Source organism: Manis javanica, chromosome 1, assembly GCF_040802235.1.
Source record: "Manis javanica isolate MJ-LG chromosome 1, MJ_LKY, whole genome shotgun sequence".
In the NCBI taxonomy this organism is placed as follows: domain Eukaryota; kingdom Metazoa; phylum Chordata; class Mammalia; order Pholidota; family Manidae; genus Manis; species Manis javanica.
The window spans coordinates 95,158,951-95,174,114 of NC_133156.1; positions in this window are offsets into that span (position 1 = coordinate 95,158,951).

Sequence of the window (15,164 nt, forward strand, 5' to 3'; positions counted from 1 at the left end):
ATGTTTTTATTTGTTCTACATCTCACTGTCTCACCTCTGCATGAACTTCCCAAACCCAGATCTACTCCAAATCCTCTTCCTCCCCTTCTCCACACTTCCCTCCAACGTGTTTGCTTTGGCAACTTCCATGTTCTTACAAACAATTCTCCCAATGAAATCAATCACTCTTGCACCCAAAGAGAAATACTGTGCACTCAGTGTGATGACAAAATGAAACATGTTTGAAGCAAACCATGTGTTCCCGCGTGTCCGGAATTATGCTATTTGCTCAAGGAACATGTTCCTAATGTGTTTGGCTTCTGTTACCCCTTGTGATTGCAACTTTCATTGTCTTTTGGAATTTATGATTTCAGAAGCAACTGCTTGGACTTATTTAATGGGACACTGTTGGATGTGAAGCCTAGGGGATTCACTGGGCAATGTCATTCTGTTCTCTTTTTTAGGCTAGTCTGGCCCATATAAAGGTACTTGGTGTTTGAGAAATTCTGAGGGATCGATCCTCTTTTCCATTTGGAACCCCTGGCAAATGGCTTGTCTAAACCACATGGATCTATTCTGATTTGAAAGCTAGTCAGTTCATCCATCACGTTATTTGGGAAGAGGCAAGGTCACTTTAGAAAAGGACTTTTCCATGGTGCTTTCATCAGAGGGACTAAAGTTACTTAACCAGATTTGCCCCTCAATCTGACAGCAGAGTTACTTAGAAGAGAGGCACTAGTATTATCAACTCCGTTTTATAAGCATGAGACCCATGAGCTAACCAAGACTCCCTGATCCTGTTCTTTTGTGTGTGTGTGTGTGTGTGTGTGTGTGTGTGTGTGTGTGTGTGTGTGTGATTGATGGATACCCAGTCCTTATCCCAAGGATTGGTATAGTAGGAGGTCATTCCTGAACCCACTGGACATTTTAACAGAGTTTTTGCACTCCATTCTCTTGGAGCTTCAGGAAGCCCTAGGTCCATTTCCTGTCCCATTCTACCTACCTGGTGGGGGCCCTGGGAAACTCAGCTCTGTGTAAGCCCTGTATTTTTTTCTCTATATCTCATCAGACTTAGATTTTTTTTTAGAACGACAAATGGGCTAAGTGTATATTCCCACCAGTTTGGTATTTAATGCATTAAAAAATTAAAGCTGTCAATCACTCATTTCAGCAAATGAATGATGCAAGCTCAGGGAAGGTGCATAACAGAATCTAGATGTAAGTAATGGAAAATGACTCATTTTTAAAAAGGGAGAGGCAAGAATTAAAACATTGCAGAAACTGAAAATATACTTTTTCTACCAGGTAAGAAAAGGTCCAATACTCAGAATTTTAGACTTTCTTTGATCCCAGGAGCATTGAAATGAAATTTCAGATTATCATCCTCCATAGACATTTGGGGAGCCCACTGGGTACAGAAGGAGGGGCTTATATGACAGTGTACTTACTGGTTAAAGCCTCAATGGCTTGAGACCCAGGTCCATCACTTCTTAACCTGGTGAGTAAACTACTTACCTCTCTGAGTCTCAGTTTCCTTATTTGTAAAAAGGCACTAATAATACCTACCTCATACATCTATTGTGAAAAGTAAATAATATGATGCATGCAAAGCACTGGCACATGAAACAGGCCAAGTCAAGGTTAGCTGCTGTCATCATCACACCACCGCTGTTACTGATAGAACATTCCAGTTAGCGCCATGGGATGTAACTAATCCAAAGTAGCTTATGCTAGGAACTAAACGAGGATTGCAAAAGTAAGTGCTGTAAAAATTCTAATAGAGGAACAATGGATTTCAAAAAGGGAAGACAGAGAATGCTTCGAAGGGGGTGGTGTGTCCTTTGCAGGGTCTTGGTCTGTGCCTTGAAGGTGGGGTGGGATTTGCCACCCAGTGTCTCATCCCACCAGTTGTATAGCTGCATCACAAGGACATGGTAATGCCTCCCTGTGGTGGACCGAAGGCTTGTGTCCCCCCAAGTTCATATGTTGAAGCACTAACCTGCAATGTGATGGTATTTGGAGGTGGGCCTTTGGGAGATAATTCGGTTTAAATGAAGTCATGAGGATGGGACCCTGTGATGGGTTAGTGTCCTTATAACAAGAGAAAAAGGCTGAAGCTCACTGTCTGTGTCCATGTGAGGATTCAGGGAGAAGTCAATATGCCGGGGGTGGGGGTGGGAGGGACCCTCACCTAGATCTGAGTATGCATGCACCTTGATCTTGGTTCCCAGCCTCCAGAACTGTGAGAAATAAATGTTATTGTTGAAGCCACCCTGTCATGGTGTTTTTGTCACAGCAGCCGGAGCTCAGACACTCTCACATGGAGGCAAGGGGGGTAATCAGAAGCCTCAGCTTGGGCATGGCAAGATGCTACCTTCTAGACAGTCTCCTTGGCTCGCGGGACATCCAGGCACTTTACCGATGTCTTTCTCTTCACTGGCAGAGCAGTGTCCTCTTCTGGCTAGGGCCACTGAGTAAAGGAAATTTGAGTTAGAAATATTAAAACCCATTCTCTTCTTTGATTCCAAAGAATTTAACTTCCTCAGCTATGATTCTTTTGGCTCTCTGAAACTTTACTTTCCTTAGTTCCTTCATCTCTGCCAACCAGGCTCAAAATTATATAAAGTGAGGCAATTTTTATCAGTGCTGTCTTTCCTGTTCTGTTTTAAATTCAGAGCCATGGTTCTCTTTGATAAAAAGAAGGAAATTCTTTTCACACTTCACAGACACAGATAATTTAATTTTGATCTGGTGGAGTGTTAGGGCCAAAATTAGATGGGTGGCTATTGTGATTAAATCATTAAGATCAGGACACTTAATGGCTAATGTAAACCAAGAAAGTGAAGGGAGTACAGGAGAGAAGGGAGACTGCTTTAATTCTCCAGATCTCTTCAGTTGCGGCTTCCAAAATTGAAAAAAAAAAAAGCTCTACTATTGAATAAAGGGAGAAGTGCATTCCTGGTTCCTAACAATTCATTGTACTTTCTTTATGCCAGTATTGTTTGCTTTTGAAAGTTACCAGACTGCACTGCCAAGTGATCAGCTGAGGATCTCTAGAACACTTTAGATATTCTTCTCTATATATTTGAACCAGTCCTGTCTCATCTTGGACTTGGGAAATCTTCTTTTTCATGATGGGTAAGTGTACTTTTTGCTTCTCTGATCCAACTTCATTATTAAATATCTGCTCGTTTACAATTTCTGCAATTATTTCTGGCAGCAATGCCCTGCATGCCCCCTTCCGAGATCCTGGCCCAACTTCGATTTTTCCCAGGACAGAGCCACTGGGAAACCTTCTTTAGGAAACACTCTTTAATGGGTGGTTTAATTGTTGGAGATTAACAATTAGGAGTTCATGGCACAGCAGTGCATTTTCTTAATGACTATTACTGCAATGAATTAGATTTTAATCCAGTTCTCAGTCAACAACACTTAAAAAATCGTAGGCCAGTATTTTTGCAGATATCTTTACAATCCAAAGTTGTTTACCATGAAACCTCATTTGTCTGTTTTCCAATTTGATTCGACTTAATCTTTCATGGGTTTTCCTAGAGAGCGGCCAGTGGATTTACAATGTCTTGAATGAAGGAGTTGTTTAACCACTTTCTAGTAGACTCAATAGCTCTGCTTTAGTAAGGTTAAAAGTGCATCTTCCTTGGGTATTGGGAGGAGGGAAGACAAACGAGACAGAGAGCCTTCGCAGCTGCAGGGATGCTGTGTTGTACTGATCCAGTCTTGTTTGTGTTCATGCTTGAACCTCTGGGCTCTGGCTTTCCTTCCTCAAGACGGGGACATTTCCCGCTATTTTTCCCCTTTTTTGCTGCTTGGGTAGGAAAGGACGTGCGATCCTCTCTTCGTTCAGCCCAAACATAATATACGAAGCCTCTCGTGCTTTGGGGGACATGTGGTTGTGTTCTAAGCGCCATCTGCAGAAAGCTGGTCTTGGGAAAGCTTCTTCCCCAGAACAGAAACATCTCCGGAGTGAGTGATCTCCGGAGCGCAGATTCAATAAGCCCAGCCGCACTTGGCTCCGACACAAACCTAATACGGCAGCCCATATTGTTGCTCGGGAAGTCTCCAGCCAAACCGAGTTCTTGTAAAAATAAATACTCATCAGCAAATATTTTGATTAGTTAAAAATGTTCTAAACTGCTAACCCCTCGCTCCCCGGCTCCCCCAACAATGAGCGCGGAGAAGAGGCTTCCCCCCCACTCCGGGGCGGGTGGCCGGTGCGCCCCGCCCGGCTCCGCGGGTCCCCGCGCCCTGCGCGCCCAGCCTCGGCCCGGCCCAGGGCTCGCTTGGCCTCCAGGGCGCGCGGAGCCGAGGGCCGGCGGGGCGCGAGCGGCTGGCAGCAGGCGGCCTCGGCCTCCGGGGCCCGCGGGTGCGGCCTGCTCCGAGCCGCCTCAACCTCGCTACACTTACTTGCCTTCAGCTCTTTTATTAACTTCTCCGGAGCAGCGCGGCTGCGGCCTCGCCTCCTGCGCCCCGGTGGTCTGGCTCCTCTGCGCGGCGCACATGCTAAAGAGATTAACATGCCTTGGCTGACCCACGCTTCGCAACCCGCGGATAGGGTTTCTCAGCTCCATGTGGAAATTAACCTATCGGTACCCGTGGTCAGCTGTCCCGGCCGCTCTTGCGCCGACCGGGCAATCCAAACAAACCCAGGCCGCTGGGTGCCTTTGTTTCTCTTGGCTCCCCTCCCCCATCCCCGACCACATATTTATTGGAAAAGAGGTTCTCCTCTTTGGCTGAAGGTAGGGCACATTTCTGAGAGCTCTTTATTTGTAAATGATTTTTGGCAGGTCCAGGCACCCTTAGGAGGGGTGACAGGGAACCGAAACTCCGGGACTGGAGGGTTTCTAACTCTCCGCAGGCAGGGAGCTGTTTGTGTTTGCACAGGGCACCCTAGTCCTGGTCATTAAAAATACATGCACTATCTACATTTTGCTTTTATAACAGCCTCTCTGTTTAATATGGTTGTTTGCTTTGTTCTAGGGCAAGTTTATTCCCTCCCCTTCCCTCCCCTCCCATCCTGCGTCCCATTCACACCCAGTAGGCAAAGTGAGGCGATTCTTCTAGGTTTTCTTTCCTACTCAGAGGGAATGAAAGGTACACTCTGAGACTGGTAGGTACCAGCCTGAGGTTAAACTGCTGCCTCTTCCATTAATTCAAGGGCACTGAGGCTTAGGAGTGGTTCACTTGTTAAGCCTTCACCCGCCAACCTCTTTCCTAATATTCATATTATAATTATATAAACACAGTTGAGCTTTCATTAGATTGGAGGCGTCTGTGTCAGCTGGATGGACTGTGTCTTGAATGTCCCGCCAGGAAGATGGTAGGGGCTCTTCATATTCCTTCCTTTTTGTTGGTGGTGATATGTCTCCATTGTTTAGGAACCAAATGGCCATTTTCTGGGGCTCCTGCTATTCATGACCTACCCATGGTTGCCTTGTCCCATTACTCAGAATGAGCCAGGCCGTTGGAGGCTACCCCCTGTGCTGTCATTCCTCACTGGCATCTAGCAGTGTCGTGTCCCTTTGCTGGGGTGGTTTGGGCATGTCTTTGGGTGCTGTTTCTCAAGGCCTGTGGAAGCCATCCATCCTACTTGCATTTATTCTCCAGTCAGCCCTCACTGTGGTGCCCTTGCCATCTTGCCATCAAAGACTGGTGTGAGACTGGCAGGTAGCACTGGTCAAACCATATGGCAGCATGTGGCAGGGCCATAAGGGACCCACAGTGCCCCTCAGCAGACCCCCATTTGCCAGCCCACCCAGGGATGTGCTGACTCTTGATTCATTTTGCCCTTCTTTCAAGTGGTGTGTTTCTTGGATACAGGGCGTGTTTCTGAGGTACAAAGCTTTCAGAGCTGCAAGCTTCCAGAAAAACAACCAGGAACCAACTGGCAGAACATTTTAGAGGTTTCAGTCTGACCCTGTGGAGATGAACTAGAATTGGCACTGATCATAAGCTAAGAATGGTGCTGAAACTGAGCTATAAATAAATGTGCTGAGGAAAAGGGAGATCATGGTCCCCCAGAAAGGCATTGCCGTGAGAAACCTGCTAAGGCAACAGAGACTGCTGAGCTTGAAAAGTAAAGAAGTCAGGCTCAAGATCCAAGGCAACACAAGGCCTGAATCAGTCAAGAGCTGGTGGCTCTTTATTCCTCTGGTTAGGGATAACATCTCAAAATTCCTTCCGGCTCTGGAATGGTGATGTTTAATCAGAGGCTCACTGTGAGAGCATTTCTCCGCATTTCTCACAAGGCAGCTGGCATCTTGATTTCTGGTAATCCTTTTTTTTCATCACCACCTATACTCGATATTGTCCATATGGATCATGTGCGTGGGAACTCGCAAATTGCAGCAACTTTTGTCTTTTGTCGTGAAGGGCTGACAGGGCAATAAACACACGCAGTCTCCCTCCTCTAGGAATTCTTCATCCTCCCTGTGTGGCTCAAGCCCTGTGGATAATATCATTACAGGACTAAACAAATAAACAGTCTATCCGAATCAACGAGGAGGCACTGGGGACTACACAGTTCCTCTCTGCAAAGATGATACAAGTAAATTTACACTCACAGCTTGGAAGTGCTCCAGCAGCTATGAATAGCCATTCAGTTCTGTCAGGCTGGAGAGGAGTGGGGGCACTGGGCTGACCCCCCAGCTCTGTCTTTGCTTCAATCAATGTGAGCTTTCAGGGTTCTGTTTTCCTTACTATCCTCAACTGGGAACATCAAGGACCAGTAACACTTTTTATGAACCCTGAGCTCAAAGAAGAAGCTTTTACTACAAAGTTAACATATTAAACCCAATGACATGGATGAAAGGTTAACACACTTCTGCCAGCCCAGAGCTTCCCCTTCGAATGTGATTTCCTGTGTTCAGGCTGTCGCTGCCATCACCTCTGCCACAGCTCCTTCTGACAAGCACGTCAATTCATAAAACAGGGACATTCCACTTTAAGCAAAAGAACAGAAACTGACTGTAGTCAGAGCCATCACAAACACTTCTTCTCATCCTAACCAACAAATTAATTAATACCATTTTTTTACTGAAAGAAGTCCGTTACAAGGATAACATGAATACCACGTGCAGTTTTCTTTTTCTAAGTTAAAAGTGAAGCTTGCTCATTTCTTACCCTGGTATGTGTGGCAGCCGTTCCTGGATGTGCTGGCCTCTTTTTCTGCCAGTCCTCTGACCTGAGATTTTGGTTCTTTTTTAGCCATTACTTTGCCTAATACTATATGATAGTTCTGTTTGTGTGTTTAAAAAAAAAAAAGATGGAAAAGAAATACCCAAAATATTAACAGTGGTGTGGAATCATATATATTTTTTAAACTTCTTTATATTTGTCTCCCTTTCTTCTGCTCCAACTCCTCTAATTTTGGTCCAAAAACCATTATGTTACTTTTAGAGTCAGATGAAATAAGTGTTAATAACCTTATTGTTAAATGATGGTGGTGCTCTTGAGGTAAGCACTAATGTCAGTTCAGCAGGGCCATACTCAGTAAAGGTAACCCGAAGGCATAGTTACTGGCTTTTCTGGTTTATCTTCTTGAAACCTAGGGATCAGGCATTCAGATGTCTGTCTACATTTATTCAGGAAGGTAGAGGTGGGCCAAGAGAGGAAGAAAGCAAATAAAACAGAAAACCAGTAAAACACACACACATGAATAAGATAGCGTTACTTTCACCAGGTGCTTTCTGGGATCTGAAAGAAAGAACTCTACTTTCTGTCAATGCCCAGAGGCCTCCCCAGATGACCCAGGCTTGGGCAGTATCAGTTTTTACATCTTAAACTCTAAGAGTTCTGGGTGAGCATGAAAGAGTGGTGCAGCACACGGGGACTAATGAGAGGCCCATCACACTCTGAGGGCAGGAGAGGGAGATAAGGGACCATCTGTGGGCCCCAGGAGAGCGCAGCCTCCACAGGTGACCGCTCTAGTGAAAACAAGCTGGGGAGCAAAGCAGAGAGGAGGGTGAGGTGAAACAAACACAGACTGGGTGGTCAGTGATTTGGGTCCAGGTGCATGTCCGCCACTAAATGGCCAGAAGAGCTGGAGAAAGACAGGGATCGCTCTCTGGGCCTCAGCTTCCTTCTTTCAAAATGAAGAGCTTTGTCTGTGGATCTCAGGTCAGGTCTGTGAATCAGCTCCTGTGTTGAAGTGTGTGAGAACTCCTGCCTCATGTATGTGTGGTTTAAGAACTTTAAAAAGTTGAGGTTCCCAGTGTATGAAGAAGGAACTTATCCTGAGAGAAAGGCCCGATGGTGCTCCATAGATCAAGTCATGAAGCCCTGTAGCACAATTCCAACAATTTGAGGAAAGGATGGCCCTCAGATCTGAAACTTGAATTAAAGTGGGAAGACTTTGGGTTGCTCTGATCATTTGTATGAGGAAAAGTTTGGAATTTTTACCCAAGAGACATTATACTGAGCCCTGACACATGCCAGGCACTGTGCTGTCATGGGGGCAACAAGGAACCCCAGTGCTGACTTAGGGGATGAGTGTCTTTGGGTTAGTCTGTTTGGTAGGGAAGGGCCAGGCTCGGTCCTCTGGTAGCCTGAGGCTACTTGGAAAAGACTAGCAGGGTGCTGGGAAGGAAGGTGTTTCTGACATTGCTCTAGGCCTTCCATTGTTGTCAGTGTTGACTTGATTCTCTCTCTACATTGAAAACCTGACCATTATTATGTTGCCTGTATTTTCTTTCGGCCCTCCCATCGTATTCAGCCATCACTTTTGATGCCAGCCTTTCTTAGCTACATGAAGGGAAACTAAAGAAAGAGGTTTACTTGTGCCCAGCCTGCATTTTAAAGGAGGAACTGAGTGCTCCAAGGATCCAGGCATAGAAATGGCAGTTGAAATCAAAATGTGATACTTCCAGAAGACGTGCAACTATGGCAAGGACTTAGATTTGGTGATAGAGATGGAAAAGGAGACTCATTTAAGCAGTCATTTTTTTCACCCTGAGGAACCTCTTTCCAGAAAATCTCTCAGTTCACACTATGCTTAATAAGATACGCAATACTCTTACAAGATACCTTTCAGTTCTAAGATTCAACAACTGGTCTACTTACACAACAACTCTTCAATGCCTTCCTGACACAGTCCCCCAAATCCCAGGGACTGGAGCATAGTTTGGGGGAAAGGGAATAATTTTTTCTTCCTCCCTTTCCCTTTATGGCAGTTTCAGAAAACCTGGTATTTGAAAATCTGGATTTTTCCCTTAATTATTATTTTCAAAATGACTTCTCATTTTATAAAAGACTTTTCCACTAAGCTGCAACTCTAACGGAGACTGTTGTCTTACAATATCTGCTGTCTCTTTCTTCCTTTTAGTAGAAACTCCCCTAAGTTTTAGCTGGGCATTTGGCCACCCCAAGAGACTACATTTCCTAGACTTCCTTGCAGCTAGATATGGCTATGTGACCAAAATCTAGCCAATAGGATATGCTATTTAGGCCAGTCTTCAAGAATTAAACTACTTGGGTTCTATAAAACCTATATTTTTAGTTTATAGCTCAGGTTCTACCAAGAGATCCCTTTATCCAGTCTGTCCAGATTTCATCATCTTCCTCATACCTTCTTGATTCTTGCTATTCCTTTGTTTGTGTAGTTCACCCTCCCTAGTAAGTTTTTCCTCTTCTTATCAATACCACCCACCATTTCCTTCAAGACTCAATTCTACACTCTTTCTCATTTATAGTTCCCCTGATCAATCATACTATATGGTGACATATAATTTCATTTATATGAAAATGAAGTGCAAGAAATAGTTACTTATATACTAGAATCTTGTTCTTTTTTCTGATAATGTTTAAGAAATTTACCTTTAATCCTGTTCTGTTAGTATGAAAATTAACCTTTTTCTTTTTTCAAAATAGGAGTGAATTTTTCATGTCAAGTTTAAAAATGCCATTTAGATGTCATTGTTCATTTATGGTAACTGGAATTTTGATAGCATTTTCTAACAATACAAGTATCTTCTTTCCTGAATAAATGGTAAAATCTTCAAGGGCTGACTGTATCCTCCTATTTTTAAAGCAATTCTTAATTTTAAAAAATATTTTGCTCATAAAATCGGTGCTTAATAAATGCTTTCCAACTTTAATAAGCCATTGAAACTGTTAACTTTTCTAGTTGGACTAAAAAAGAGACTGAGTAAAATCTGGCAATCATCTCTAGAATGAGAAATATGAATGAGCTAGCTTAGGTGATCTGACTCCCTCTCTCTCCTCTCTCTCTCTCTCTCTCTCTCTCTCTCTCTCTCTCTCACACACACACACACACACACACACACACACACACACACACACACACATTGGGACTCCATTGAATTATTTTGGTGCATGTAGTTTTGGATTTAAATAGCACTTCTTATTTTCTTCTTCACCTCTAACTCATCAAAGTTCTCTCTTACTTGGAAATTACCTTATTCATAGTACATGTTGTAACTGTGCTTTTACATCTCTAGACTGTCAGCACTCAGAGGATGCTGGCTGATGTTTTAGAAATGCATATGTGAATAATCAGCACGGAGTTCTAGTTCAGGTGAGAGCAAAATTCAAGTATGAGAAGTTGTATTGGTTCAAGGTGTTTTAAACCTTCTGGTTCTAGCAGAATCAGACTGTTGTGTATGACCCTCACCAAGTATCATTTTTGTGCTGTTCAAAAAGAAATGACTGGTTCTTAAAGCTTGCAAAAGCTTCATCTCAGCAGCTTCACATCCTCCTATTGCCCAGCACAGGGCTCAGAACACGAATAGCCCGTACGCTTTTACGGGTTGACGCAGAGGGCTGACAGGAAGGAGGAATGGCTTAGAGGCAGCCTCCAGCTCATAGGCTATTAGTACTTAAGTATGTACTTTTGTCATGGCTGTAAATAACTTTGATTAGGATGGCTTCAGTGTGACTTCTTCAGGCTTCAGATTTTTCTAGCCTGAAATATGAAACAGTGGTATCTCCTTCCACGACCAGAAGTATTGTCTATGATTCTGGAGATAACAAGAATTTGACCAGAGTTTGTAAATGATTTAATGATTATAAAATACATCCTATCAAGACTAAGACATTAATATTATTTGAACTTATATTATTTGGTCTGGAGGGGGAAAAGGAGTGAGGAGTTCCTTTTTAATGGTCAAATTTAAAAAAATTGTTGATCATGGACAGCTACATGCAAGAGAATGAAACTGGATCATTGTCTATCCCCATACACAAAAGTAAACTCGAAATGGATCAAAGACCTGAATGTAAGTCATGAAACCATAAAACTCTTAGAAGAAAACATAAGCAAAAATCTCTTGAATATAAACACGAGCAACTTTTTCCTGAACAAAGTCTCCTCAGGCAAGGGAAACAAAAGCAAAAATGAACACATGGGACTACATCAAACTAAAAAGCTTGTATATAGCAAAGGACACCATCAACAAAACAAAAAGGTATCCTACAGTATGGGAGAATATATTTGTAAATGACATATCTGACAAGGGGTTAACATCCAAAATATATGAAGAACTCACACACCTCAACACCTAAAAAGCAAATAACCCGATTAAAAAATGGGCAGAGGATATGAACAGATAATTCTCCAAAGAAGAAATTCATATGGCTAACAGACACATGAAAAGATGCTCCACATCACTAATTATCAGGGAAATGCAAATAAAAAGCACAATGAGATATCACCTCATACCAGTTAGGATGGCCAGTATCGAAAAGACTAAGAACAACAAATGCTCAAGAGGAAGCGGAGAAAGGGGAACCCTCCTACACTGCTGGTGAGAATGTAAACTAGTTCAGCCATTGTGGAAAGCAATATGGAGGTTCCTCAAAAAACTAAAAATAGAAATACCATTTGACCCGGGAATTCTACTCCTAGATATTTACCCAAAGAATATAATTTCTTAGATTCAAAAAAACCTGCACCCCTATGTTTATTGCAGCACTATTTACAATAGCCACGATATGGAAGCAACCTAAGTGTGCAGAAGATGAATGGATAAAGAACAGGTGGTACATATACACAATGGAATACTATTCAGCCATAAAAAAGAAACAAATCCTACAATTTGCAACAACATGGATGGAGTTGGAGGATATCATGCTCAGTTAAATAAGCCAGGTGGAGAAATACAAGTACCAAATGATTTCCCTCATTTGTGGAGTATAACAACAAAGCAAAACTGAAGGAACAAAACAGCAACAGACTCACAGACTCCAAGAAGGGACTAGTGGTTACCAAAGGGGTGGGGTTGGGGAGGATGGGTGGGGAGGGAGGAAGAAGGGGATTCAGGGTTATTATGATTGGCGCGCATGGTGTGCGGGGCATCATGAGGAAGACAGTGTAGCACAGAGAAGGCAAATAGTGACTCTGTGGCATCTTACTACATTGATGGGCAGTGACTGTAATGGGGTATGGGGGGGGACATGATAACATGGGTGAATATAGCAACCACATTGTTTTTTCATGTGAAACCTTTATAGCAGTATATATCAATAATAATACCTTAGTAAAAAAAATTGTTGATCAGCTCTTCTCAATTTCACACCTAAAAAAAACCCCAAAATAAATGAATTGAAGAAGCACCATAGGAAATATAAGGCAGACTTTTCTGACACTATAGATCAGTGGTTCTCAAATTTTAGTGTGCACAAAAGCCCCAGAAACTTGTTTAAAATGCAGGTTCCTGACTTCTATTCTTAACCTCCAAGGACTTGGGGGATCTGGAGTGGAGCCTAAGAATCTGCATTTTTTAATCAGCTTCTCCAGAAGTTGACTTGAGGCAATGGGTCTTTAGATCACACTTTGAGATCCAATGGGGTGGATGACTGATGGAATGGACTCTAGGGGATTCATTGAGCTTTCCTTTCCTGGAACATCTTATACCTTTTTTGTTTGCTTATTTTATTTTATTTCATTTAAACATGGAAGAGTTTATCATTTGTTTAAAGAGATGTACCAGGTTGAATTAGCTTCCCCCCAAATTCGCGTCCTTCCAAATCAGCCAGCACCTTAATCTCAGACTTCTAGCTCTAGAGCCACAAATATCTGTTGTTTAAGCCATCCAGTTTAATATATTTTGTCACAGCCACCCGGGCAGAAATCAATACAACTGCGTCCTTATAAGAAGAGGAGAAGAAATAGAGGGAGAATGTCATGTGACAGTGGAGGCAGAGTCTGGAGTGATATATCTGTAAGCCAAGTAATGGCAAGGATTTCCCACAACTACCAGAAGCTGTGAAGAGGCAAGAGAGGATCCAAGATCCTTCCAGGGGCACAGCCCATGGACACCTTGATTTTGGACTTGTAGCCTCCAGAACTGTGAGAGGACACACTTCTATTGTTTGAAGCCACCTACTTTGTGGGACTTTGTTATAACAGCCACAAGAAAAAAAATACAGGGGTTTAGATATAATCCTGCCATTAGGCAGAAAATAGATGAGCTCCTAATATAGACATTTATTGTGTTATAGGCTTGCTTGCTCATATTTTGAAGGCTATTGGTGTTCAGATATTTGGAATTGTTGTAAACCAGACAGTGGTTTATTGGTGTTTATAACATCCTTACTCTAAACTGTCCTTTAAGACAGAAGATACATGATCTTGAATATTTGAGGCAAATGGGCTTTTGATTTTTTGTAAGATTAAAGAAAGATAGTAAATGTTCTTGCTTTGATAATAAATAGAACACCCCAAATTTTCATAACAGAAAAGAAGCCTATTTTGAGATTTGATTGTCAGTCCTGAATAGATTTGTGATCACTCCCTCCTCTTAAAATTCTGAAAGTTAACTTCAAGAAAAATCTAATTTTTCCACCAATTTGAAGTAATGGGGAAATTCTGTACAGGGAGTTTTATCTACATGAATGAGATTTCAGTAACTTGAACCTAGCAGAAAGACTCATGCAAGAAATCAAACTTATTTCCTTTTAAGACCTGTTAAGAGAATCCCCCATTTTGGCAGTTGCTTAGTAATTGTTAAATTATATGAATACACTTCACTTCTCAGTACTCAAAGTTCCATATGTTTTGTGGTGGGCACTTTGGTGAACTTAACACTGAAAAGCCATTGATTTGCTAGCATTTAACTTGCAATCTTCTATTTCTTTGCAAGGTGCTATATTATGGTGTAACACCGCAGAGAAGGGGCAAACAACTTGGATTGTTGCTGGCATATTTTTTTTCTTTCTGTTAATAAAACACTCGGCTGAGTCATTTTCTCTGGCCACTTTTCCATTGTAAAAAAACTTAAATCATTTAAGAACATGACTGCTTTTATTGGCAAAACAGTAGATAAATCAGGGATGTAAAAATGCACGAAGAAGGATTCAGTGCAAGCACTCTGCAGAGTGGACTCACTGGGTGAAAGGTTTATTCTGTCAGTTTTCCTCATGAGACACTTAGGTTTAAGGAAATGTTTGCACTGCTCTAGAGAAAAAGTTGGCTGTGTGTTTTTCTTTTGTGTTTAGACCACTCTGTAACTAATTCCTCTGGGCACAATTATCTAACATATGGTGATTTAGAAAAAGCCCAAGCCAAAGGTCATTTGGATGTTTTGGACAGGAAAGAAGAAAATCCATCTTGGAGAATAAAATGAAGTCAGGAAGGGCTGAGTTACAACTTCTGGTCAAAGGAACATGAAACTTAAAAGTGAGATAGACTTTAGGTAAAAAATGCAACTCAATTTTTTGTTGTTGCTTTCATTGTATATTTGCATGAAGATTCTGCATATCGAGATGGAAAAAAATCCTTTGATGTCAGAAAAATTTAGTGCTGGACAAGGCACAAAAGAGACCAAGCCCCACTTTCAACCTGTGTCTGTGGCCTGTTTAGTTTACCTGGGGCGCCATCTGTAGAAGGGCCCTGCACTTGGTTGAATACTCTACTGTTGTTCTCTGGAAATTCTGCATCATTTTTAAACTTTAGGCCCTATATTTTTATTTTACACTGGGACATACAAATTATGTAGCCAGTTCTGCAAAAAATGGTTTAGTCTAAAGCCCTCATTTTTTAAGATGAGAAGCAATGTCCAGAGAGGATAAATGCCTGGTGGCACCAGGAATAGAACCAGCTTCTCTGGGTCAAACTGCAAGATGAATTCACACTCAAAGTATCTAAAAATAGAGAAATGCTGTTCATACTCATGCTGAAAAGGTGCTTCATAAATGAGCCAAAAACAAATAAA